Below are 27,436 nucleotides of genomic sequence, written 5' to 3'. Positions count from 1 at the left end.
ACTTGACAGAAAACGTGATTGTGTGAGGCTTTAGCTCTCCTGTTGTGATAGTAAGTCATTCCTAAGAAACTTTGGAATAGTACAAAGATCACAAGGGCAGGCATTAGAATAACCAGTTTCTAGTGTCAGCTACACGTTTCATTGGCTGGGTTAACTTCTCAGTCTTTGTTCATCTGTAAAAGAAAGACAGTCCCTGAGCTGTGAGCTTCTCAGGAATGCTGAGATCACATATGAGACAAATGCTGAATTCTGCTAAAACACCAGACAAAATAAAAAGCCTTATGATCATTCAGAACAGTTGGGTTAGCAATCTGGGTTGAAAAAAAGTAGGAGTGGGGTTTGGTGTGCGCTCCTTCAAAGTTCTCAGGCATGACCCTGGTGGAGAGATTGTCCCTGAAGCAGAGACAAAGGGCTCCTCTCAGGAGAAGATGTTAGGAAGGAAACAGGTTGGTGGGGAAAGCTTACAAAAGAAAAATTAATTCATCTTTTCAGGTGTCAAGAATTTAAAACATTAGGAGTATCCAAGGAGAGATTTCAAAGGCTGAAGATTGTTTTTCCTGGGGAGAGCCTTTGAAAAAACAATGGAAGACAATATTCAGTTTAAAAAGTAGAATCTATATGCTGTCTTTCCAAACACAAGAGCAACAGAAGAAATCACAAAAGAAAAGAGTGACATATTTCTCTCTATTTATGTTTAAACTTTATAAGCCAAATGTCCAAACACAAAGCTAAAAGACAAGCAAACCTGACTTTTGCAAGTCATTAGCAAGTCATGAAAATCGAAGTCACGTAGGTGGTTGGTTCCGTCCTAATATGCCAGAGGGTACTAATGTAAATATACATCTTATAAAAGAAGAAATATAACTTTTTCAACCCAATGAAAAAGAAAGCTCAACTTATTGTAATCAAATAAATGTAACAAAAACTATTAGATACTATTTTTAACCTATCAAACGTGAGAAAAAAGTTGCAATGAGAATACTCAGTGCTGGAAAGGCTGCACTGAGACCCTCATGTGTTCTGGTGGAAGAATATACAGGCGCAGTCTTTCCGGAAGGTGACTTAGCAATATGCATCAGGATGTTTGCAATGTGCGTGTTCTTTGAGCCACTGATTCCACTGCTGGAGGCTGAATAGTACAATGGCAAAGGATGCAGGCTTTGAGCCAGACCACTTGAGATTGCCTCCCAGCCCCACCACTTACTAGCCCAATAACTGGGCAGAAAATTCCCTAACCTCTTTGTGCCTCAAAGTCCTGATCTGTAAAATGGGGTGTGTGATGGTTAATATTAGGTGTCAACTTGATTGAAGGATGCCTAGATAGCTGGTAAAGCATTGTTTCTGGGTGTGTCTATGAGGGTGTTGCCAGAGGAGACTGACATTTGAGTCAGTGGACTGGGAGAGGAAGACCCATCCTCGATGTGGGTGGGCACCATCCAATTGGATGCCAGCGCATCTAGAACAAAGCAGGAGGAAGAAGGTGGGATAAGCTGGCTTGCTGAGTGTCCTGGCTTTCATCTTTCTCCCGTGCTGGATGCTTCCTTCCATTCCTCCCGCCCTAGGACATCAGTCTCCAGGTTCTTTGACTTTTGGACTCTTGGAGTTACACCAGTTGTTTGTTGGGGGTTCTCAGGCCTTTGGCCACAGACTGAAGGCTGCACTGTTGCCTTCCCTGCTTTGGACTGAGCCACTACTGGCTTCTTTCTTCCTCAGCTTATAGACGGCCTATCGTGGGATTTCACCTTGTGATCCTGTGAGCCAATTCTCCCTAATGAACTCCCTTTCATATATACATATATCCTACTAGTTTTGTCCCTCTGGAGAACCCTAATACAGGGTAATAATGCTATCTTATTTCACAGAGTAGTGTGAAGATTCTATTACGAAATGTAGGCCATCTAGAATATGGCTGGCTTTACAGTATTACAAGATGCTATTAATATTATTGTTATATAGTATTACAAGATGTTATTAATTTTATTTTTTCATTATTAGACAAAGCTAGCAATAATCTAAAGTTGCATTTGTTTAGGCAATATTTACTGAGTATTACTTTTAGGTGGCAATGGAGGAAAAAACAGTCTTGATCTCTAACCTAAGAAGTTTTTAACGTAGTTGTAAAAAGCATGCTCTTAGATGTTCATTTAATAATATTTATAATAGCAACCAATATTTAATCAATATTCAAAAATACATGTCAATAAAGTAAAAGATTGTAAAACATACCATGGATTACTCTGCAGCCAGTAAAACTTATGTGTATGAGGCTTAATTTCTTCATCTGGTAAATGGGGATACCACAGAACCATTAAAAGATCAGAATGATCGTGAACATGAGAGGACTTCGGAGATAGTAAAGTAATATACAAATGCTAATTATTACCACTTATTAGGGTGTGTAGAAACTCAATTATAAAAATAATTTTAATGAACATTTACTTTGTGCCAGATACTATATATATATTATTTAATCCTCAGTCTGGGCTGCCAGGTTTAGAAAATAAAATTACATAATGCCAGTTACATTTGAGTTTTCAGATAAACAATGAATAATTTTTCAGTATAAGTATATCCCAGGTGCAATTATTCAATGTTCATCAGAAATAGTTCAGATACACTAAAAATGTATTCACTGTTTCTCTGAAATATTTAAAACATATTTTTGTTTTTTTCTTTTGCCCTCTCAGTCCAGCTTTTCCTGACTCTGGGAAAAACCAGGAAGAGAAGGCCTTAAAATATGTTTATAGCAAAAATTTATTCGTTTATTTGAAATCAAAATTTGACTAGGCACCCTGTATTTTCTCTGGCACCCCTACATCAATCCTATGAAATAGGTACAATAACTATATATATATAATGAAAACAGAGAGAAATATTCCACTTTGGTTGGTGCAATGGGAAATCACCCACTATTCCTAATATGGACTATGTAGAGGAGGAAATCCTAAATCCAGAGGCAGAATGAGAAAGGCACATATTATTTCTTGGTTCTTAATAGCATGTGTAGGGTAAACTTCCCTGAGAGCAATAACTTAAACCTTTAGAATGACTTTGTATGGCAGAAGCACCTGAATCTGTGTTCCAAGTTAGGGAGTTCAGGCATGGCCAACCTGGAGACTGATTCTTCCTCTATGAGGTACATTTGAGCCCCCATCAAGCCAAGTGTTTGGGTTAAATGAAGGGGATTGAGGCCAAGTGTTTTGGGTTAAATGAAGGCTGACAGGTGGAGATTGTTAAGGGAAGAATGTTAAGTGAAAATGCTATATAAGCTGCATGCTGTTTGCAAGTGCTTGTGGTTTTCCTGCCTAGTCTGCAGCCTCTGGGCTGTGTGGTTATGTTATCCATCCCACCACCACTGGACTATAGGAAGGCGGATATGTTGTCCAGCCCACCACCACTGTACCATTTCTGTCCACAAGGCAGTTCTCCTGTCCAGCCCACCACCACTGCATTCTCTCCCCTCTATATAAGCTCCTGATAAAACCCCATGTCTCGTTTGCTGGCTATGGGTCTCTTCAGCCTCTTGAACGTGATGCCTTCCCTACTGAGGTTAATAAGGGTTTGGCAAAACACCATGCTATTGTTATTTAAAATGTTATAATTTCTCAAAATATATTAATCCCAAATTCAAATGCTAAAGATAACATGTTGCAAAGCTGACTCTAAATGACTCTGGATTTTTCAGCCATTTTGGAAGATTGACAACGTTAGTCCCTTCTCTTAGCGCAAATTATCTAGAAGTGGGAGATCAAATGTGGAAACGCTTATAAGCTGTTTTGAGTTGATGAGATTTCGGGATCTGGGAGCTACACCTCGAGTTGCTTCATTTCTTTTGGGGGGTGGCAGTTGACTTGTTTTCTGCTGTTTCAGTGGACCTTGAAATTATCATGACTATTTGCTTCACTTCAGTGTACACCATCCCACTCCATTTGCAGTCAGCACCACTCAGGGAATAAAACACATTCATTCGCAGTGTCCCTAGCAATGACAGAGGTATGTTCAAATATCTTTTTGCTCTTGAAGAAAGGAGCTCACTTTGCTTTTGCAAAAGATAGGCGCAAAAAGGATCAATATTTGACACACATTATATTACATTGCGAAGAATAGGAGCAAGTGTGTGTGTATGCATCTGTATGTGTTTCAGCACAGACATCAAACCAAAAAAAAGGAGGTCTGTCTTAGAGACAGACAGAGTGAAAGACCCCCAGGAGGACTGGGTTCCAACCTTGGCTTTGCAAGTAACTAGTTATGTGACCATCCACAAGTCCCCTACTCTTTCTGAGCCTCATTTTCACTATCTGTAGTGCATCAATACCTGCAGTATTCCACAGGAATATTTTGAGACAAGGTTTCAAACCTAGAAGGCATCTTGGCTGTATACAGCTAGGAGAAGGAATTATAATTGGTTCATTATTGATTCTTCCTTAAGAAGTTCTAACAGAATAAATCTGCCTTCTTGCCTGCTAATTAGACACGTATTTAACTCTGTTTCTTTTTTTTAATAAGTCTCTGCTGTTATTTGAAATCTTCTATTATATGTAATGAAAACCTCTGTCACACACACATACACAAAGATAGCAATTGGCTCTGAGCAAAATGATTTCAGAAATAAGGGGGCAAACTTCAAATTATTACTGCCCATCAAGGAAGTCAGAGTATTCTGTTAACAACAAAAATATTTTCAAAAGCACCCAAGGAGATAAAAATTTAAATGTCAGAGCTGAAGACAAAGATTTCTAGCAGTACATCTCACACTTTTGCATAATCGGAATCACATAGGAGAACTTGTTAACTATGCAGATTTCTGGGCCCCACACCAGAGATTCTGAGTCAATAGGACTGAAGTTGTCCAAGAAATCTAGATATTTAGCAAGCTACCTGGTTGATTCAGAGGCAAGTAGTTCTTTGAGAATACTTTGAGAAACATTGGTCATTACCAATCAAATATGAACATACAGTTAAGATTTTTAAATAAAGTAAGAAAAACTGGTAGAAAGGAGAATGTGGATTTAATTCAATATAAAGTTTTGGGATGGGAGAGGCAAGACCCTCCCAAGAATGAAGCGAGAAGAGAAGGACTCCTTTCAATGTCTTATCTCTCAAAATGTCTCCAAGGTGGATCTACAAGAGCTAGTTAGTGAAAACAATGGAGGAAAATGTACCAACCCAAGAGGAAAAGAAGCCATATAAAATTAGAAGAAGAATGTGGGAGGACAGGCAGAAACGGCCACAGGATATCTAGTCTCAGGGATGGTTGAATTGTTGATAGGTAAAAAGATGGGAAAAATTCAGCAAAGTCACTGGTCAGAGGGGAAATCTTACTCATCAAAAAGGAGAGGAAGAACCAAGTAAGTGAGAAAACAGCAAAAACGTGAATGACTTTACATTTTTAAGAAAATGACATGCAATCTTCACGGAAAATTTGTTGGTGGGGAAATAAAATGAGCTCAACATGAAAATATCTTTAAAAATATCTTACAGGAATTTTAGGATAGAAGATGAGAAAGTACTTTGAAAAGTATAAATAATGAATTACATGATTATTACTTGCAGTATTTTCTGTGATTATCAAATTTGTTCACTATCTGCCTGGCTCATAAGGTAGTTAAAGAGGGCTGCATGGCATTATCTTTGGAGCCTGACAGTGTCTGATATACAATAGGCACCAACCGGATGGACAAATGGATGGGTAAATCAAGTTAACACAGGAAAAGATGAGACAAGAATGGAATGGTCACATAGTACTCACAAAACCTCACAGGTTTCATTCTCTGATTTTATGGACACATCACTCAGGCATATTTTGGTACTAATATCTGCATGCATGAACCTCCAACTGGGGCATGCCCGTTTGTCTTCCTGAAGGAAGTACTTCTTGATTCATTGTACCTGGTGCATCAGTTGTCTACCTGTTGCCCCTCAGCTCCACTTTCACCCTATTCCATCCTGTCTGTATTGCTGGGGCTGTGGGGATCCACAAACTACATTTTCCAGACGCCTTTACTACCTGTCTTTCTGTTATGTCTGGCAAGAGGAAGAGCCATTATTTCTTTCCTATACTCTCTTGTTTCTGCTGTTGTTCCTGGAAACAGCTGTGTCCCTTCAGTGACCCAAGGTTCTGCTGGAACTGCCGTTCTTTATTGGTCCCAGCCGTGGCTAGGGAGACCATCCTTGGCAGTCCCAGCACAGGCTGGGTGGAATCCCTTAAAGCTTGCTCCTGGACTTTGACAACTCCTCTTCAGTTTTATTCCCCCAGTTCCTAAGGCTGGTAACTGCTTTCTACAGATACTAATCTCTGAATGTCACCCTTTTCCCTTTTTGCTTCTTTAACTCCCTTGCTTATCTGTTTCAATGTCCATAATACCAAAATCTGTAGTAAATCCCTTCTATCTGAAACATCTAGAGTGGTTTCTGTTTTTCTGGCCAGACACTGAATGACACACCTGGAAAAATCAGGGTAAATATGATTACACTAGGTATTGAAAGTATGGATTGGAGAACATTTTGTTTGTTCCAGAAGAATCCGGAATGAAAACTGAAATTCCACTGGAGAGTTAGAGCATTATTAAACAGTATGTGTAGGGAATAAAATGCCTTTCCCCCATCCTGGGATACCTCCCTGATTATATTACCTTATTACTGTGATTGTTTTTTAACTTCTCTGCTTTTTCACACAAATCTACAAGAATCTCCTCCTCCTGGAAGCCTCTCTGATTACCTCACACAAACATGATCTTGCTTACTCTGAATTCCTATGGTTCTTTCATTCTCTGATTTCTAGAGTATTTATCCAGGTATGTTAGCAATCAGTTTTTCTCTTGATCACTCCCCAAACCAGAGTGATCATCAGAATCCTCATAAAAATATAGATACCAGGACCTTCTCCTTGTCCTAACCTCTTGAGACAAAATTCTAGAGTGAGGGATGGGTAGTATAGGGTTGAGACAGCATCTATATATATTTTTATACCTCTCAGATGATAAACCCTTCAAGATCAGGGCCTTTTCTTTTCTTATGTAGCTTTTACTGTACCTAATACAGTTTAAGCAGACCACAGCAATCTGTTCATTTTCTAATGAATTACATGAGGGAGGATTCCCAGGAAGACCAGCTGGTGTCACTACTGCCTAATTAATATTTCTGGCCCAGGGAAGGGCATTTCACAAAGCAAAATTTGACCTTCCCTGGATGCAGTGATTGTGTGCTTCAATCCACCTTCCCATCTGTCTATTTTCTAAGAGGGAGTTGCAGAAACCTTGCCAAGAAAATAGACAGTAAAACTTCAACTGTACCAATAACCTGGATTTTCTGAAAGGAAATGATGGCATGGCCTGAGGCTGCCAGACTTCATGTGAGAAAGCAAGAACTAAAACCAGTAGAAGTAGGCCTCCCACTGGCCCAAGGCCTAAGATTTCATTGCACTAGCTTCTCGGCATTAACATTCTATAGAACAAGTTTAGAAATAAATGCTTAACGAATTTGCAAGCAAAACCAAATTCCAACCAGATTGCATTTTTTATTCACCTTTTACAATCTCATTCATTTTCCATAACATTTGGAGCTGTTGTTTGAAAGTTTAATTTTCCTTTTTATCTACTACTTTCTTATTATTGACTTAAATTATTCTTAAATCATGGATAAGCGAACTAATGTGGGTTTACCATGAGTCATTTATTATGCATCATCTAAGATAACATAGAACCCTTCACCTCTAGCAGAAGCTGTTTAGTAATTACTTCCAATTACTAACAAATTAAGAACAGCGTGTGCTCCAAAAGCAGTTTCTAAACAAGCTCAAACCTGGCTATATTTCAACACTTTTAAATTTTAATTCTCTGGATGTATTAAAAATCTATTAAGATGGTTAAAAGGAAATAAAAGCTAGATGTATAAGTCCAAAAGAAGTCTCCAAATGTCCCCTATAGCCTTTCTTAGATAATATTATGACTTGATCATCTCCATTTGAACACTTACTTCCAGAAAAGTCGATTTTCGGGATAATCAACCTCTTTGTGTTGATTGACCACAAGCTTCTATGTTCAGAAGTTTACTTTAATTAAGAGTGAGGTATTGAATGGTAACTGGATCTCCAGTAGTTGAAATGGGCTTCTTCTTGTCTAGAATAAAGGCCTTTGTTAGCTAGATGGCCCTGGAGAGAGCAGGAACCCCTAAATTCCTCTCCTTCAAGACTTACAGCCTTAAATATCCATGGAAACACCTCAATTTCTCAGTGATCTGCTGGGGGAGTTTGTATGCCATTGGCTGCTGATCAGGCATTTCATTTACAGGGCAGATGAGAGTGGTCTCCTTTATTTCCCACTTGGCACTGAAGAAGTTGTGGCCTTTGGGGGTTAACTAGTTACTGCCCAGCACACTGTACACAGATTGTGCCAATGAGGTGTATATGTTTTCCTCCTACTCACTTTGTGGAGCACACTGGTGGTGAACACAGGGTGCTGGACCTTATAAGGGGTTTCCATCATGGAGGGATCTTTTGAAACAATAGCAATGCTGCCAGAGGGGGGGAAATGGAACTACTTTTTAGATAATACTGTTCCGTTAGCCAGGACTCACCTTCATTGGAAAAAAAACTTTCTAGAAATTCCAAATGAAGATAAAAGTTTATTTTCTAAGTTGTCAATATCAGCTTTGTGTTCTTCAACAAGTACTATTACTCATGGTCGAGTGTTTGCCAATGGCATTGAAATTGTTTCTTTTCCTCTTTCTTTGTCTGTCTTTCTTCTTTCCTTCCTTCCTTCCTTCCTTCCTTCCATTTTCTGCCTTACTTCTTTCCTTAATATATATATTCTATACATATAACTTCTTTCCTTTTTATATATAATATATATACATGCAAATATATTTATGACTCTCTAATTTCTTCCCTGGACAGCAAGATGTCACCCACTGCCTTACCCCTAACCTAAATCATGGTCTCCCAGCTTACTGCTTATTCAAGGGCTAGGTAATAAATTCCATTTCCTTTTAAAAAATTTCCTTCACCAGCTGGTTAATATCCACAGAGTCGTGTGTCTTCCTCTTCCTACCGTCCCATGTCTCCCACTCCCACCCACTCAACCTCCAGCCCCTGAACACATCCAAAACATATCAGATAAAAGACTTTCCTTTCCTTGAGATCCAAACTGGGAACCTGGAGCCAGACGCTGTTGCACAACATTGGCTCCTAACTGTCATTGTCACAGTTTCAACTCACCTGTCAGCATTCAGCTATACAAGCTTCATAATGTTGCCCAACAGAGGAGCAGAAACCAAGGGCAGATGCCTCAGCCTTTTAGAAGTTGCTTGTAAAACAATAATGGAGCAATATACTTTGAAGTGTGTTTTGAATTTCTTAAAAAAGGAAAAATCTCCTAACACTCATCAGAACAGTTTACTATATACTGTGAATTGTTAGTGGCTAGGATCTCATGGGTTGCAGCTTGCCTGCAGGACTGTTTCTGTAATCCCTTGGATTTCCCACATTCTGTTTCTTCATGGATTCCCTCTGCAGCTAAAAATTTCAAGGATTTTCCCAACCCCAAAGATAGAAGTTGATACCTAAAACCTAAAAGCTGCATTTTCCAAGCAATATAGATGTTAGACTCCTTCATGAACCTCAGACCTAGCCTGGGCTTCTAGAAAATGCAGTTCTTGGCCAGGCGCAGTGGCTCACACCTATAATCCCAACACTTTGGGAGGCTGAGGCAGGTGGATCACCTGAGGTCAGGAGTTCGAGACCAGCCTGGCCAACATGGCACAACCCTGTCTCTACTAAAAAATACAAAAATTAGCTGGGTGTGGTGGTGAGCACCTACAATCCCAGCTACTCGGGAGGCCGAGGCAGGAGAAATACTTGAACCCAGGAGACAGAGGTTGCAGTGAGCCAAGATTGTGCCATTGTGCTCCAGCCTGGGCAACAAGACCGAAACTCTACCTCAAAAAAAATAAAAAATAAAAGAAAAAGGAAAAAGAAAAAAAGAAAAAAAGAAAATGTAGTTCTTTTTCCTGGTCCACAAGGCTCACCCCAACCCTGAGCCCATCCAGAGAGAGATTCTAATCTCCTGTACCACTTACCATCTGTACCAATCATGAAACACTTAGCAGAGAATGCTTCAGGACACAAATATATTGAGATCCCTATTCCCATCTATTGATGGCATCTTTGCTGCCTCATCACTCACAGCCAACCAGTGACAAACTACCTCTGGGGTGAGGAATTTATCCCTTCTTTAAATGCCTTATTTGGATTATTCTCTTACTGTAACAGCACATGTCCACAGTAGAAATTAAGGGAGAAAAACAATAGAGAGAGAATAAAAATAGAATCTCCTCTAACCACCCTACTCAGAAGGAGCTTTGGTTACTAAGCTGTATTACAGTTACCTCACTATAATAATAAAAATTGTGTCTACAAGTGTGTATTATAGGGCTGCAATGAACATTTTCATAGCCAAATCTTTTGTGTGTAGCCAGGAATATTTTTATCTTTGTTTTTATTTTTATTAGTTTTTCTTCATTTTCTTCTTCCTTTTAAAAAAAAATTATAATTTTTTAAAATGAAACACTTCACGAATTTGCATGTTATCCTTGTGCAAGGAGCATGTTAATCTTCTCTGTATCATTCCAATTTTAGTATATGTGTTAATGGTGTAAGGTGTCCGGATTCTTGGTGTGTTGAACAAAGAATTGGACAAAACGCACAAACAAAGAACGGTTTTATTGAAACTGAAAGTACACTCCATGGTTTGGGAGCCGGCCTGAGCATAGGAGCTAAAAGATCCCGTTACAGAATTTTTGGGAGTTGAAATAACCTCTAGAGGATGCCATTTGGTACTTGGGGTATGCCCTATGTAAATGGAAAGGACGAAATAAAGTTACAAAGTCATTTACTTGACCCTACGCCCAATGGAGAGGATATTTCCTGTCATAGCTAAAGTGTGAATTGACCTCATGTTCCCTGCCTCCAGACCCTGTTTTCCTGCCTCATTTCCCCACTGAGAGACATGATGCCCATAAATTTTATGGGAGGCAGAGGGACCGATGGCCTTTTTTCTGTAACTGCTTCATGCTGGCTTGGGGCATAGTCCCTCCCTATTGAGGATCACAGAACTCTCACCCTACTCCGTCTAGTGGAGGCAGGGTAGCTCCTTAATGGTCAGGGGTGGTGTCTTCCCCTGGAACTGGCTGGAACCTTTGTTGCATGATCATCTGAAGCTTGATGGTCTCTAGGCAACAGGAAATGAAGTTGGTTAAAAGATTTAATGGGAACTTCAGGGGGTGGATACCTATGCTGTCAGAAATGTTTGTTATAGAGATTTGCAGGAGGGAAAAAACAAAACCTGGTCTGTTCTAGAATCTATGTGTTTCCTTAAAGTCTTAGCATGAGCAATTCCATTTTGGTTTGGTTTGGTTTGGTTTGTGGGGGCCTAGTGTATGAGCTTAATCCAAAACAATGGCCTGCCAGAATTATTTTTTTAATTCCTCCTCTTTTTGGTCAGATTCTTACTTAGGTGAGAGTGTGACCAAAACTTGTGGCCTTAGCGCCACTCTCAGTTGCCATCATTTTGGGTTTCCGATTTCAGCATGTCATTCATAGGTCACGGTGTCCTCATGGTTGCACATTTCTTTCAGCTCTTGTCATTCAAATTGGAGGGAGACTACATGACATTCTAGAGAGGGCTGCATGCAAGTATTTAAAATCTTTGAGAGAATACAGTGCAGCAGGGAGACTATTACTGTGACTATTGGGAGGATAATACCAAGAGTTTGGAGTATGCTCCTTATCTAGGGTCCCCATAAACCAAACCTCCTAAAATTAAATAGATCAAAGAATGAGCTAGGTAAAGAGTTTATTCACTTGACTAAGCAATTTCTTCGTCAATCCCCTACCACTGAATTTCTATAATCTTCATTTGATGTATTTCCCCATAGGCCACAATTGCCAGCAGCTGCACAGGTACTTTTCTGTTTAGCTAATTCTATTATTTAGCATAACTTTCACAAGAGAATTTAAAAGTCTGTTGTGTAACTGTAGCCTTTACAGCAGAATTTGCTCTAGAACCTATCATGAGGGATAAATTTCTAATCATTGCTTTTTTTATTTTAAACCGTGGAAAAAGGACCTAACGAATGATGCCCTTTTAGAAGAGTGAAGGCCTTCTGGCAATGTTCTCTTTAACCCATGATGCGGGTTAAGAGGAGTAAACCAATGTTTTGTTTTTGACTGATTATGAGGCAACACGTGTACCATTAAAGTTTCTTACCTGCATTGGGCCTTTGTCTTTTATCTATCAAAGTATAAGGTTATCCACGTATAAGACTGACTGCAAACTCCTTCACAAGTAAAAGTATACCCCATAAGTGCACATAACAGACCCCTTTTCCACTTCTATGTTCATAGAGGCATAAGCAAGAAAAAATATTCAAAGATAAGTTTCATGATAGAAGTCTTAATCTGTGAACTTGGGAAAAGCTGTTCACATCAAGGATGCCATCCTCTTTTGGGAGAAATTTCCCTGGTTAGCTTTACCTCCAGGGTTTATCTTAAGAGTAGAGAGGCAGGGTCGGACGCAGTGGCTAAAGCCTGTAATCCCAGCACTTTGGGAGGCCAAGATGGGCGGATCACAAGGTCAGGAGTTGGAGACCAGCCTGACCAACTGGTGAAACTCTGTCTCTACTAAAAATACAAAAATTAGCCAGGCATGGTGGCGTGCACCTGTAAACCCAGCTATTCAGGAGGCTGAGGCAGGAGAATCACTTTAATCTGGGAGGCAGAGGTTGCAGTGAGCTGAGGTGGCACCACTACATTCCAGCTCGGGTGACATAGTGAGACTCCGTCTCAAAATAATAAAATAATAATAATAATAATAATAATAATAATAAAATAAAAATAGTAGAGAGGCAAAAAAAAGCTGACAAAAAATAAAACAGCCTCCAGAATTCATAGTACAATATAAAATGACCTAACATATATGTAATTAGAGTCCCAGAAGAAAGACAGTAAGAATAAAGTATTTGAAATAATAATGGCCAAAATGTTCCAAATGACTTTAGATAGCTTTGGGGTTGTAAGCTGCTCCTAGAACAGAAGAGATGTTCCAGATCACACATTTGGAAAAGCTAAGCTCTTAGATTTTTCAAGAAGTCAGAAAACGAAGAAAAGGGGATAGGTGGGGGTACCAACGATTGTTTATTTTAAGGGGATTCTATATACAAAATCAAAGTAAGAGCACTTAAGCCGACTGAGGTGCCAAAGCCTCCGTAAGCGTGAATTGGATGAATGACCCAGCAGCTAGTGAGTACGTACTCTGAGCTGCATGTTTGATGTGCATTAACTCACTGAATCATTAGGAAAACCCTGTGACATAGGTATTATTTGAGGCTAAGAGCAGTTCAGTAACTTGTCCAAAGTTGCACATCTGACAAGTGGAAAAGATAAGATTCAACCTCAGGGCTAACTTCAAAATCAATTCTCCTAACAGTTCTGCTATCCTGCCTTCCTCTAGGTTGCTCATTCATGAATATCTCTTCCCCTTCAAGGAAGTACTGGATTTCCCTCCTGTACAAATGTAGGGAGTGACATGACTCACAGCCCAGAACTTGTAGGTTGTGAGGGAAGGGGATTCATTTTGCCTGGACATCCCACAGTGCATAGAGCCATGTAGGACTTCCAAAGGCTGCTGGAACTCAAAAGCCCATGTTTGTGAAATATGGTCCTTTAGAGTCTGCATTTCCAAAGGTCTTGGATCTTGAACTAACTAAAAATTTGGAGTTCAAGAGAAGAATCTAAATCAAAATAACCAGCCAAATATACTTCTTAGTCCTAGACACTGGAAGTATGCTGACTTCTGCCCAGGACAATCATATCATGTCAAGCCAGAAAGCCATATTATAAAAACACCTGCGTTTGAGGAAAGACACACAGACTACACCACACACAGACATACAGGTGTCCAAGTGCAGTGAATAAGCAGATGTCCAAGAGTGAGTGAACAATTCAGATCGATTCAACAATAATTTGTTGAACATCTGCTATATTTCAAGCACTCTTCTATTGGTTTATCCTCCCAGGCAACAGTGCTAGCCATCAAGAATCTGTGGCAGATAAGTAAGAGGCAACACAGTGTGATAAGTAAAATGAGTGACACATACAGAAGGTTCTAAGACAGTGGAGAAGGGAATTATTCATTCATTCTTTCTGTCATTCCATCAACACTTCCTGAACAAACACTATGTGCTGCAATGGGCTAAAACCCAGATTAATAAAAAATTTCTGGCAGAGGAGAAAAGAGAGACATTTGAGGTAGAGGGAACCACAGACATGTATAGAAGCCTGAAGGATCATGACATGTTTGAAGATCTCTGAAACATTCCAAATTGTGGAGAATAAAATTGGAGGGGGAAAGCAGCAGCTGCAGCTGAAGTATGCAATCATTTCTACGTACTGAGAGCAATCATGCATAATATGCATAGGGCGCAATACTTTGGACTATGTGCAGGAAACAGCACAAGTAGACTTTGAGGCAGTCCAAACCCAGACATTGTTTTTATACATTAGGTACTTGATAAAAGTTGTTTGTTTTTTTTTAAACAGGGTCTCACTCAGCCTTCCAAGCTATAGTGCAGTGGCACATTCATATCTCATTGCAGCCTCAAACTTCTAAGCTCAAGTGATACGCCTGCCTTTGCCTCCTGAGTAGCTGAGACTATGGGCACACACCATCATATCCAGTGGTGCTTGATAAACTTCTTAAACTGCAAGTAGCGTTTATATGCTTATACCCATGGGAGTGCCCAGTCTCTCTGGCCTCATACAGATATCTGTGGTGACCCATGAGAAGTCAAGGGAGTTAGGAAATCACATTTCTCTCAGGCTGGAAGATCCAGAGTTGGTGGTGGCTCTTCCCCACCCAGTAGTCCACTGTGGGACAGGACAGATACCCATTCTATACAATGAGGCTACCTCTCCTTATCCCAACTTTCTACCTTCCTTGGACTCCACTGGGAGAGGGTTTAGATCATGGTCTTTCTGAAAGATTCATGTATGACCCAAAGCAGTAGAGAGCTGGAGGCAGAAACTGGAATTGTACCTTTTTTAAAAAGTTAATGCCCTTTCTTACGTCTCAAAAAGGAAACAAGTTCTCCACATTTGGTGCCTTTCAGAAAGTATCTCCACAAAGTCTTGCTTCCCGCCTATTTCTCTGTCTCCTTATCCTCCTGTCTTCTTCTCCTCTGTTTGGATGTCATTCCTCTCCATCTCGCTCTCCCTTTCTATCTCTGCTCGCTGTCCCTGCCAGGATAGAAAGCCCTAGACCCAGTCACCTCTTCAGTCTGTAATATTCTGCTGCCTCTGGCTTTACCTGGAGGCCAGCAAAGCTTCCTCTGATCCCCCTTTCATAGATACACTCATCTCCGGTGGAAGGGACAGTGGGGACACGGGGGGTACCTCACCTCCAGAAGAGCCTGCCCCCAGATTTCCTTCAGAAATTCCTTAGAGACAATCAATTTTATCTGTGAGAAAAGCAATTTCTTCCAAAGGTTGCTTTGTCTAGTCTAAGTAGGGGGTATGTTCTCTTATTGGTATAGCTTTAACTCTACTTCTTTTGAATTAATAACAATAGACTTTTTTCTGATCCTGTTTTCATTGTTTTACCCAATAACTGAAAAATCACTCTGCCTGTGTCACCTGGCACCAGGTTCAAGTAGTTTCTTCCTCATTGCTAGATTTCTTCCATTCTAAGAGGGGTGTGTGTGTGTGTGTGTGTGTGTGTGTGTGTGTGTGTGTTGGGCTGGGGTGGGTTGAGATGTTCAGTTTATTCTACCAGATGTGTAAATATTTAATTGAAATTTGGGGAAAAATCACATTTTAAAAATCTCCATTAAGAGTAGGAAACTCAGATAGAGGTTTGTACTGTCAATAGGGTTTTCGTAAAGCACTTAGTACAATGAAACACACATCCAGTACCTGGTACTGTTAATATTCTTACAAATATACACATTTTTGGGGGGAATGTAAATTAGTTCAACCATTGTGGAAGACAGTGTGGCGATTCCTCAAAGACCTACAACCAGTAATACCATTTGACCTAGCAATACCATTACTGGGTATATACCCAAAGGAATATAAATCATTCTATTATGAAGATATATGCACGCGTATGTTCATTCCAGCACTATTCACAATAGCAAAGACATGGAATCAATGTAAATGCCTATCAGTGATAGACTGGATAAAGAAAATGTGGTACATATACATCATGGAATACTATACAGCCCAAGGAATGAGATCATGTCCTTTGCAGGGACATGGATGAACCTGAAAGCAATTAACCTCAGCAAACTAACACAGGAACAGAAAACCAAACACCGCAGGTTCTCACTTGTAAGTGGGAGCTGAATGATAAGAGCACATAGACTCAGGGAGGGGAACAACACACACTAGGGCCTGTCGGGGGGATCAGAGGAGGGAGAACATCAGGATAAATAGCTAATTCATGCTGTGTTTAGTATCTAGGTGATGGGTTGATAGGTGCTGCAAACCACCATGGCACACGTTTGCTTATGTAACCTGCACATCCTGCACATGTATCCTGGAACTTAAAATAAAATAAAATTTTAAAAAATAATAACAAATGCATATCTTTCCCAGGGGATCTTAGGGATGCACTAGTCTGAGTAGAACCTGCCTCCTCTCCACCTTGCTGGTATCTGTAACCCCTTCTGGGGAAGGTAGATTGAAGTCAATTACCTTTCAGTATGGCCCCAAACCTTAGATTCTGACAGGGGACAGTTCCAGCTTTTTCTTTTGTATCTTGTCCCAGACTTTAATGTTTTCTTCTTTCTCCCAAATTACCTGGTAAATGCAGCATCTTTTGAAGTATTAAAACTACGGGAGAAGGGACACCCTATTCATGACATTCTTATGTTTCTGAATGAATTAATTATTTGCTTCTGCTATCTCCCAAGGGAGCACCTCAGCATAGCCCCATTCTCTGAGTCAATCCTACAGGTACTTATAATGATAAGTAGAAACACACAAGAGTACGTTACGCATAGATGCCCTTTGCCAGAATGAAATAACTGGAAAAAAATCCAGAACTACTTCTTTAGATCACTATTCTTCCTGAATCACCACACGTTGGATCTTAACTTATTTTTAAAAGTGAGGGAGTTTTACCTGATCCACCAATCCCACTGTGGAAGATCTGATAGAAAAAAAAATGACTTGCATAATGGTGTACAAAAATGTTTATTGTAATCAATGGCAGTCTTTTTTATTTTTTAATTTTTATTTATTTATTTATTTTGAGACAGTCTCGCCCTGTCGCCCAGGCTGGAGTGCAGTGGCGCGATCTAGGCTCACTGCAAGCTCGCCTCCCGGGTTTACTCATGCCATTCTCCTGCCTCAGCCTCCTGAGTAGCTGGGACTACAGGCGCCCGCCACCACGCCCAGCTAATTTTTTATATTTTTAGTACAGATGGGGTTTCACTGTGTTAGCCAGGATGCTCTCAATATCCTGACTTCGTGATCCACCTGCCTCGGCCTCCCAAAGTACTGGGATTACAGGCGTGAGCCACCGAGCCTGGCGTCTTTTTTATATTATAAATTAATTTGTATGTTTTGCAATAATAGTAGAAGGAACTCTGTATCTCTTTTACACAGGTTCACTGGTTGCTTACGTTTTCTGTTTTCTCCATTTGCTATACATACCTGTCTGTCTCTCTCTACACACACATTTGTGTTTCTATTTCTATTACTATTTCTATTTCTAGCTCTAACTCTAGTTATGGCTTTTGAGAGTAAGTCATTTGAGAGTAAGTTTGGAGACACTCTGCCCCTTACTAAATATTCAGTGTATATTTTACTTTTTTTAAAAAATGATATCCTCTTATATAACTACACTGTGATTATCAAGACCAGGAAATTTAACATTGATACAGTATCATTAGCTAACCCACATTCCATATTCTCTCTTCATCCATTGCCTTATAATATCTTTTCTAACCATTAGATCTCAGCCCAAGATCTAATCCCGTATTGCATTAGTTGTCATGTTTTGTTAGTCCCCTTTAGTCTGGAACAGTTTCTCAGTCATTCTTTCTGTTTCTGACCTTGATATTTATGAAGATTAAAAGGCAGTTATTTTGTAAAATGTCCCCCACATTGAATTTGGCTGATGTTTCCTTGTGATTAGATTAAGGTTATGCATTTTTGGCAGGAAAACTAAAGAAGTAATTGCTGTCCTTCTCCATACATCATATCAGGAGGTATATTATGTTAGTTTCTCCATTTTTAGTAATGTTAACTTTGATTAGTTAAGAGATGATCTTTTTCTTTTACTGTTGTTAAACATGTAAGAAGGGCTCTGTTTTAATCTGATTCGCTTTTTACTGCCAATGATATAATTATCTTTTCTACGACCTTTATGACCCAGTGGGCCTGAGTTTGAATTTATTACCCTAATTACAGAGCTGCCAAAACTGAAACAGAAAACGGTTTTTCTGAGTGAGCCAGTAGGGGGCAGAATTTGGATTTGCTGAACCCAGTTCCATTAAAGGCCCAATCCCAGGAAAATTTGTCTATTTAAAAAAAAGAAAAAAGAGTTTTTGACTGAATTTATTTCTAAATTTATTATGACGCCCTTGATTGCTAACTTTGAGGACCCAGAATTCTTCTCAAGGAGTGCATAAAGCCCAGGATGGCTTGAAGATTTTTAGATTTTCATTTAGGAGATCTTGATTCAATTTTTAAAAATTATTTATCTCAGAGCCCCTAGCTCAAGGATTAAAGGAGCAATGTGGGGTCGTGGTGAGTCTTCATTCTCTCAGGAAACATGGCATTAGGCTTTGGGATCTGTGCGTCAAATATAGAAGAATTCTTTATGGTCGCAGTTCTTGAACAACAAGCACAGGAAACCTGTAACTGTCAAGCTTTAATTTGGTGATACCATGTATTGTTGAGTGGGTGGAAGGAAGATTTACCTTTAAGTCAGTTTAAATATATCTGAGAAACAATTCATAGCCATTCAAAAGGTCAGCTTCATATCTTATACCAAAATCTTTCAGAAAAGGAAGCCCACTGCATTCATTTCATTGTTCTGAAGAAAACCTAATTTTGCATATCTGACTCTACATTTGTTTTTACCGAGTACAGACTTATGCAAGCACATTTTCCATTCCTTTCACCACTAATGAGAAAAATTATAACCTCATATAGCTCTCCCTGTATTATAGCAATAACAAAACACTGCCAAATATAGCCATGTCTAACTATTATGAATATCTTTATACTTGGAGACCACAGCCGCAATAGCTAGCACTATAAATAGCTACCTAATCAGTCTGGCTAGGGAAAATACACTATTATTTATGAGTGCTATTCTTGCACTGAATATCACGTAGATGACTAATTGCTGACTTAAAAATTCGGAACCATGAATCTAGAGTGTCTATAATGGTGTAAAATGTTTTCTAATTATTCATTAAGAAGTAAAGGGGCATTTATTGCATGTCTCCAACATACTTAAAGGTTAATGTTAAGGGTTTTATGCAGACTATGTTCATGCATTTACAAATTGTGCCCATGAATTTAAGTCTTAGTAATTCAGCATATTAAACTCTAGTCACATCTTCTCCCTTAAAAGGCACTTTTTTACAAGTAGAATATAAATGTATTCATTGACTCATAATTATTTACATGACCTCCAAAATGAGGTGAGTCTTGCGTGCGGTCTGGGTATTTTGTTGAGGTGCTGACGTGATTTTCTTTTTCCCCTTCTCATTTACTGCAGTGTTTTAGTGTGAATGTTTGATCCTTACAGAGATTTCAATCCACCTGCCTTCTTAGGCCTCCAGTAAGCAGCCTGAGATACCTGGTGGTGGCTGCTACCGAAATCCAGCTCTGGTGCTCTAGCTAAAGAAGAAGAATCTCCTGTAACTCCTCAGTCATTTTGGTACTGGTGCCTGGGAAGGTGATACCTCTTCTTCATCCCTGGCCTCTACCCACTTGTAGGTACAAAGCCCTAGTTAAGGCAACCAAAATATCTCCAGACTTTGCCAAGTGCTCTTTGGGGGGCAAAACTAACTGCTCTAACTTGAATTTATTTTATGTCTGATGTCAAGCTTTTGTTGTCATTTACTATGGACATTGAGAATAATTGGTCACCATTTTATTTTATTTTATTTTTTTGAGATGGAGTCTCGCTCTGTTGCCAGGCTGGAGTGCAATGGTGCAATCTTGGCTCACTGCAACCTTCGACTCCCTAGTTCAAGCAATTCTCCTGCCTCAGCCTCCCGAATAGCTGGGATTGCAGGCATGTACCACCACGCCCAGCTAATTTTTGTATTTTTTGTAGAGACAGGGTTTCACCATGTTGGCTAGGATGGTGTCAATCTCCTGACCTTGTGATCCACCTGCCTCAGCCTCCCAAGGTGCTGGGATTACAGGAGTGAGCCACTGTGCCCAGCCTGGTCACCATTTTCTATTGAATAGCATCAAGGGAGGCCATTTTTCCTTTTCTTTTTACTTTTTTTTTTGAAATGGAGTCTGACTCTGTCGCCCAGGTTGTGGTGCATTGGCATGATCTCAGCTCATTGCAACCTCTACCTCCTGGGTTTAAGCAATTCTCCTGCCTCAGTCTCCCAAGTATCCCAAGTAGCTGGGATTATAGGCACCCACCACCATGCCTAGCTAAGTTGTTGTTGTTTTTTTTGTTTTTGTGTGTGTGTGTGTGTGTGTGTGTGTGTGTGTGTGTGTGTGTATTTTTAGTAGAGACAGAGTTTCACCTTGTTGGCCAGGCTGATTGTGAACTCTTGACTCAAGTGATCTGCCCACCTTGGCTTCCAAAGTGCTGGGATTGCAGGCGTGAGCCACCATGCCCAGCCCATTTTTACTTTTCTAAGCAGTTATCAACATTTCATCATCCTCTAGCTGGACTTCACTACTTTAAAATAATGATAATGTAACTCTGGACTGATTACTTTGATTTCTTAGTGACAAAATTTCTAGTTTCCTGTCATTTCCACTTTTTCATTGTTTTCATAGACAAGATTATTGAAGATGGACTTCTAGCTAGCTTTAATTTTGAAGTCAGTGATTCTTAACCATTTTAATATCACCATTGGATATGCAATTTGATGAGAGATAAGTAGCCTCTCCCTAGAATGATATGTATATGTACAGACATAAATTTCACATATGATTTCAGGAGATTCCAGGATACACCTCTTTAGTCCTTTCATGGAACCCAGGTTATAACTCTGTTTTAAAATTAGTGCCAGTCCCTTGAGTCATGGGCTTGTGAAGTTCTGAAATAAAGCAAGCCTGAATATGTCTGATCGAGTTTGATTTTATGAGAGTGTTACTCCTTCACCTCCTGTTTTCTGGGAAAACGCCCAGGCACTGTTAACCTTTTCTTAAGCAGCCTCTTCTCTTGTCTCCCATGTCATTGTCTTCCCCTCTGTTTTTGTCAATCCTTTCCTTTTTTTTTTTTTTTTTTTTTTGAGACAGAATCTCGCTCTGTGGTCCAGGCTGGAGTGCAGTGGCACAATCTTGGCTCACTGCAAGCTCCGCCTCCCGGCTTCACGCCATCCTCCTGCCTCAGCCTCCCGAGTAGCTGGGACTATAGGTGCCCACCACCACGCCCGGCTAATTTTTTGTATTTTTAGTAGAGACAGGGTTTCACTGTGTTAGCCAGGATGCTCTCGATCTCCTGACCTCGTGATCTGCCCACCTCGGCCTCCCAAAGTGCTGGGATTACAGGCGTGAGCCACCACGCCTGACCATTTGGTTTTTAACCTATTGCAAGTTTGAAGATATTTTCCAATACATTATTGTTCTTTGCTTCAGTTACTGATTTTGATAACAGTACAGTCAGAATACTCAACAATAGAAGGTGGGATGTGTCCCACTGTTTCCTCCTGACTCCCTACCACCCAGAAACTGTTCAAGAAAACCAAGCAAGAGCCTTCAAGGCTAGAGTAATCCTGCTGTGTGCTGTCCCCTCATCTATCTCCTCAAACCCATTCCCCCTGCAAAGAAATAAAAGGAAGGAAGGAAGGAAGGAAGGAAGGAAGGAAGGAAGGAAGGAAGGAAGGAAGGAAGGAAGGGAGGGAGGGAGGGAGGGAGGGAGGGAGGGAGGGAGGAAGGGAAGGAGGGAGGGGAGGGAAGGGGAGGGAAAGAAAGGAAGAAGGAAGGAAGGAAAGAAGGAAGGAAGGGAGGGAGGGAGGGAGGGAGGGAGGAAGGAAGGAAGGAAGGAAGGAAGGAAGGAAGGAAGGAAGGAAGGAAGGAAGGAAGGAAAATTACATACACAGAAGCACTGCTGAACAATCCAAAGTATTCCTTGGATGGGATGAAGAAAAATGAGCATACTGTCAAGCAAACGAGTTCTGAATATCTCTATAGACATTCCTCCAATGTAGGTCCCTGCATCCAGTTCCCCATTCACACTGTTCCCTGTCTCCTACAGATAGCCATTCTGCTCTGCCCTCAAACCCAGATGCCCCTCTCATTCTGAAGCAGAGACAAAAAGACCTTGAGTCAATGGGCCCCTTCCTGAGAAAGTAGTTTAAGATCTTCAGTTACTATTTCAATGCATGCTTTGGTGAGTCATCCCACCTACACCTCAATACCAAGTGATTTATCAGAATATTTTTCCCAAACACACGGAATATTCTTCCCCAATGGAATCCTCACAAAATTGCTAAGAGGCGAATGGGTTTTTTTTAATATCATTACACAATAAGAAATAGCATAAGTGGTTATTTTCTACATCCTTGATACTCAAAATATGATCCCTGAATTAGCAGCATTAGCATGACCTGGAAGCTTATTAGGAATGCAGAGTCTCAGATTCCACCCCACATCTATGGAATCAGAATCTGCATTTTAAACAGCATTCCCAGGTGATTCAAGTGCACATTAAAGTGTCCTCTACCACTATTCTCATACCCTTACCACCCATGCTGGAGTTGCCTTGGGGTCCTGGACATTACATTGAGGGGGTGGGGGCCTGGAGAACATTGCCTCCTTCTTCTTTCTTCTTCCACCCTCTGCTCCAGCTCAATTTAAGGCCTACGTCAGTAGCTCTCCCTTTAGCTAAAAGTGTCTCCTCACTCACCCTCTTCCCCTGCCCCCCATCCACTATCATTCTCTGGACTTTGAAGCAGTTGCTTAAGCGCTTTGTTTGTTTGTTTGTTTTTGTTTGAGACAGAGTTTCACTCTGTCACTCAGGCTGGAGTCCAGTGGCACGATCTTGGCTCACTGCAACTTCCGCCTCCCTGTTCAAGCAATTCTCCGCCTCAGCCTCCCAAGTAGCTGGGATTACAGGTTCCCACCACCACGCCAGGCTAATTTTTGTATTTTTAGTAGAGACTGGGTTTCACCATATTGGCCATGGTGGTCTTGAACTCCTGACGTCGTGATCCACCTGCCCTGGCCTCCCAACGTGCTAGGATTACAGGCGTAAGCCACCATACCCAGCCTGCTCAAGTTCTCAGATTCCTTTGTCTTCTGTTCTGCTTTCATATATTTCATGCTTGGGGTGAGGCAGATCATAACATTTTACAATAACAACCACTTCTTAGTGTTCTATGCCATTGTAGGATGATTATAGTTAACACTTACATGTATTTTCAAATAGCTAGAAGGAGGATATTGACTGCTGCCAACACAAAGAAATGATAAATCTTTGGGATGATGGATATGCTAACTACCCTGATCTGATCACTATAGATTATATGTATCAAAATGTCACTATGTACCCCATGTATATATTATTTATCAACATGGGGTACATAGTGATTTAAAAAAAAAAAATTGCCTCTTCTGAGTATTCTAATACGTGCCAAGCATTGTGCTAAGCTCTTTTATATGTATCATCAAACTGACTCTTTTACGATAGCCCTGAAAGTAGATAGTTTCATCCCATTTACAGATGAGGAAACTAAGGCTTAGGAATATGAAATAATTTTCCCAAGGTCTCATAGTTGGCCAGGAGGCAGAGGCAAGATCAAGTCCTGGTCTGCCATTTCCCCTATACCATGCTGCCTTTCTTTTATAACCATAATGCCAGGTGTAATTTTGTGATTTGTTATTCAGTGCCCTATCTAAATCTATATATCAAAGAGTTATTTTTTTCCTCAAGACTTTGTCCCTTTCCTCAAGCATCCCACATCTGGAGGCTGTTACTAACAAGCAAAGTAAAATAAAATGTGATACATGCTACAGTGGTGCAATGTGTGGGATGCTATGAGCAGCCAAGAAGAGGCATCTAACCTAGCCTGGGGCATGAGGTTAAGTTTACTTTGAGGCATGATGCTGTAGCTGATACCTGAAGGAAAAGATGGAGAGAAGAATATTTAAGCAGAGGAAATAGTGTGAGGGCCAGAGGTGAGACACTACGTGGTCTTTTCAAGGAACAGAGAGCAATACAGCATGGTTGGAGCAGAAATAGGAGGTGGGAGTGAGATGGAGAGTGAGGAGGATGGGCAATGGGATGAGACAAGGCCCCAGGACAAGCAGGATTCAGATTATGAAGAACCTTGGAAGCCATGTAAGGAGTTCACTCCTAATCCCAAGGACTGGGAATATCATTGACGTTTTCAACACAGGAGGTGCATGTGTTTGAGAAAGATGACTCTTCCCCTATCGCTTCTCGGCCTTTTGGCTAAGATCAAGTGGAGAAAGATCACTCTTCCATGTGATGATGAATTGAAGGGAGGGCATGTAAAGAAAGATGGAGAAGAGTTAGGAGGCAGTTGAAATACTATAGACAAGAAATGATGGTGACCTGAACTGGAATAAAAGCAGACAGGCTAGAGAAGCAAAGAGTAGAGCTCTTTAGGTGGTTGTAAAAATAAGTAATTCAAAATCAAAGCTGTTGGAACTTAAATTATTTTGAGCCTTAAAAGAATGTGATTATGAGACATGAGTTATGTGACAGCCAGCTATAACCTACACACCTGTAACCTTTGTTCCTCTTCTTATAGATTAGCCATTTCTTTACCTATACTGTTTTGTCAAATGTTGTAAAAGACCAAAGGGCACCAGAGAAGACTCCTTTCCTCTTCACTCTTGATCTTCATTGTAGATTAACTTCCCTTACTTCTCTTACACAAAAACCTCATAACTATCACATTATCTAAAATGGAATGTTAAATATACTCTTTTAGAGGACTTCATCTTGCATCTTGGATACCAGCTTAGCCACAGTAGGATAGGACACTGGGCAGAATTGTGAGGACCCCACTCCAGGCCCTAGCTCCTGGATGACATTTCTAGATGCACCCTGGGCCAAAAGGGTATCTACTGCATTGAAGGCAGTGACTCAGTCTTGGCAGGATTCATCACCTGCTGACTAAAGAGCCCTTGGTCCCTGAATAACCAGCAGCAATACCGAGGGAGTATGCCTTAGGCCTCGGGCTCTGAGACGTGCTGGCCTCAGGGGAAACCTAACACATTCTTAGCTATTGTTGCTATGATGAAACATTTCTTCTGTTTGAGAAAAGCAGAGGGAAAAGTAAAGAGGACTTTGTCTTGCACCTTAGGTACCAGCTCAGCCACAGTAGGACAGAGCAACAAGCAGGCACTTGGGGTCCCTAAGTCCAGACCCAGGCTCTTACACAGCATTTCTGTACCTGTCCTGGGGCAGTGGAGAGCCCACTTCCCTCAATGGTGAGTCCCAGGTCTGGCAGCGTTAACCATGAGCTGACAGAAGAGATCTTGTGTTTGGTTTTTTGTTTTGTTTTGTTTTTTGAGACAGAGTTTCACTCTTGTTGCCCAGGCTGGAGTGCAATGGCATGATCTGGGTCCACGGCAACCTCTGTCTCCCAAATTCAAGTGATCCTCCTGCCTCAGCCTCCTGAGTAGCTGGGGTTACAGGCATGAGCCACCACGTCCAGCTAATTTTGTATTTTTTTTTTAGTAGAGATGGGGTTTCTCCATGTTGGTCAGGCCGGTCTCGAAATCCTGACCTCAGGTTATCCACCTGCCTTGGCCTCCCAAAGTGCTTGGATTACAGGTGTGAGCCACCGTGCCTGTCTTTTTTTTTTTTTTTTTTTTTTTGACAGAGTCTCACTTTGTCGCCCAGGCTGGAGTGCAACTGTGCAATCTCAGCGGCTCACTGCAACCTCTGCCTCCTGGGTTCAAGCAATTCTCATGCCTCAGTCTCAAGTGATTCTCATGCCTTAGCCTCCCAAGTAACTGAGACTACAGGTGCATGCCACCATGCCCAGCTAATTTTCTTTTTTTTTCTAGTAGAGACAGTATTTCACCATGTTGCCTAGGCTGGTGTCCTTGGGATTTAAGTGAGCATTGGTGGTGGCCTGGCAGAACTCACGTGGACCAGTGGTGGTGATGGCCCCAGGGAGAGGCCCCTCTGCCTGTGGAAATGGGAGGAAAGAGCAGGAAGCACTTTGTATTGTGGTGTGAGCACCAGCTTAGCTATAGTAGAATAGAACAACAGATAAACTGCTAAGTTTTTTCACTCTAATCCCTGGCTCCCAGACAACATCTATGGACATGCCCAGGGCCTAGGGGACCTCAGCATCCTGAAAGGAAAGGCTCTGGGCAAGACCCAGTGCTATTTGGCTTCAGGTGGTGGTGGCCACAGGGGTGTTTGCATCACCACATTCCCAATTCCAGGCAATTTTAGCAGAGAGTAAGGGAAAAGAACAAAAGTCTCCAGAAAATTCTTCCAAATCTCATCCAAGACCACCAAGGTGGTACCTCTACATATCTGCAAAAACCACAGCATTACTGGGCTTGAGGCCCAAGTCCTTCAAATACCTGGAAAGCCTTCCCAAGAAGAACAGGCACAAACAAGTCCAGACTATGAAGATTACAATAAGTACCAAACTCTTCAATGTCCAGACAGTGATGAACATCTACAAGGATCAACACCATCCAGGAAAACATGACCTTATCAAATGAACTAAATAAGGCAATAGGGAACAATCCTGGAGGAACAGAGATATGTGACCTAGCAGACCGAGAATTCAAAACAGATATTTTGAGGAAACTTGAAAAAATTTAAGATAACACAAAAAAGGAATTCAGAATTATATCAGATAAATTTAACAAAAAGATTGAAACAATTAAAAAGAACCAAGCAGCAATTATAGAGTTGGAAAATGCAATTGACATGCTGAAAAATGCATCAGAGTCTCTTAATAGTAGAATTGATTAAGCAGAAGAAAGACTTATCGAGCTTGAAGACAGGCTATTTGAAAACACACAGACGGGGAAAAAGGATAAAAAACAAGGAAGCATGCCTACAAGATCTAGAAAATAGTCTCAAAAATTTAAGAGTTATTGGCCTTAAAGAAGAGATAGAGCTAGAAATAGGGGTAGAAAGTTTATTCAAAGGGATAATAACAGAGAATTTCCCAAACCTAGAGAAAGAGATCAACATTCAAGTATGAGAAGGTTATAGAACAC

General features: G+C 40.7%; 1 long non-coding RNA gene and 1 other non-coding gene across 2 annotated transcripts in view; both read right to left on the bottom strand.

The window, feature by feature from the left end:
• The window catches only part of LOC102123186 (uncharacterized), a 148,213-nt gene that overhangs the window by 30,894 nt on the left and 89,883 nt on the right, over positions 1 to 27,436 (bottom strand). The gene's annotated exons all lie outside the window — the stretch shown is intronic.
• Positions 10,551 to 10,655, bottom strand: LOC123569338 (U6 spliceosomal RNA). The gene has a single exon (XR_006692967.2). It is a non-coding gene; the product is annotated as a U6 spliceosomal RNA (small nuclear RNA).

The sequence above is a fragment of the Macaca fascicularis genome, chromosome 15, assembly GCF_037993035.2.
Source record: "Macaca fascicularis isolate 582-1 chromosome 15, T2T-MFA8v1.1".
Taxonomy (NCBI): Eukaryota; Metazoa; Chordata; class Mammalia; order Primates; family Cercopithecidae; genus Macaca; species Macaca fascicularis.
The sequence above is the reverse complement of the archived record's forward strand: the minus strand, read 5'-3'. Positions and strand labels throughout refer to the sequence as shown.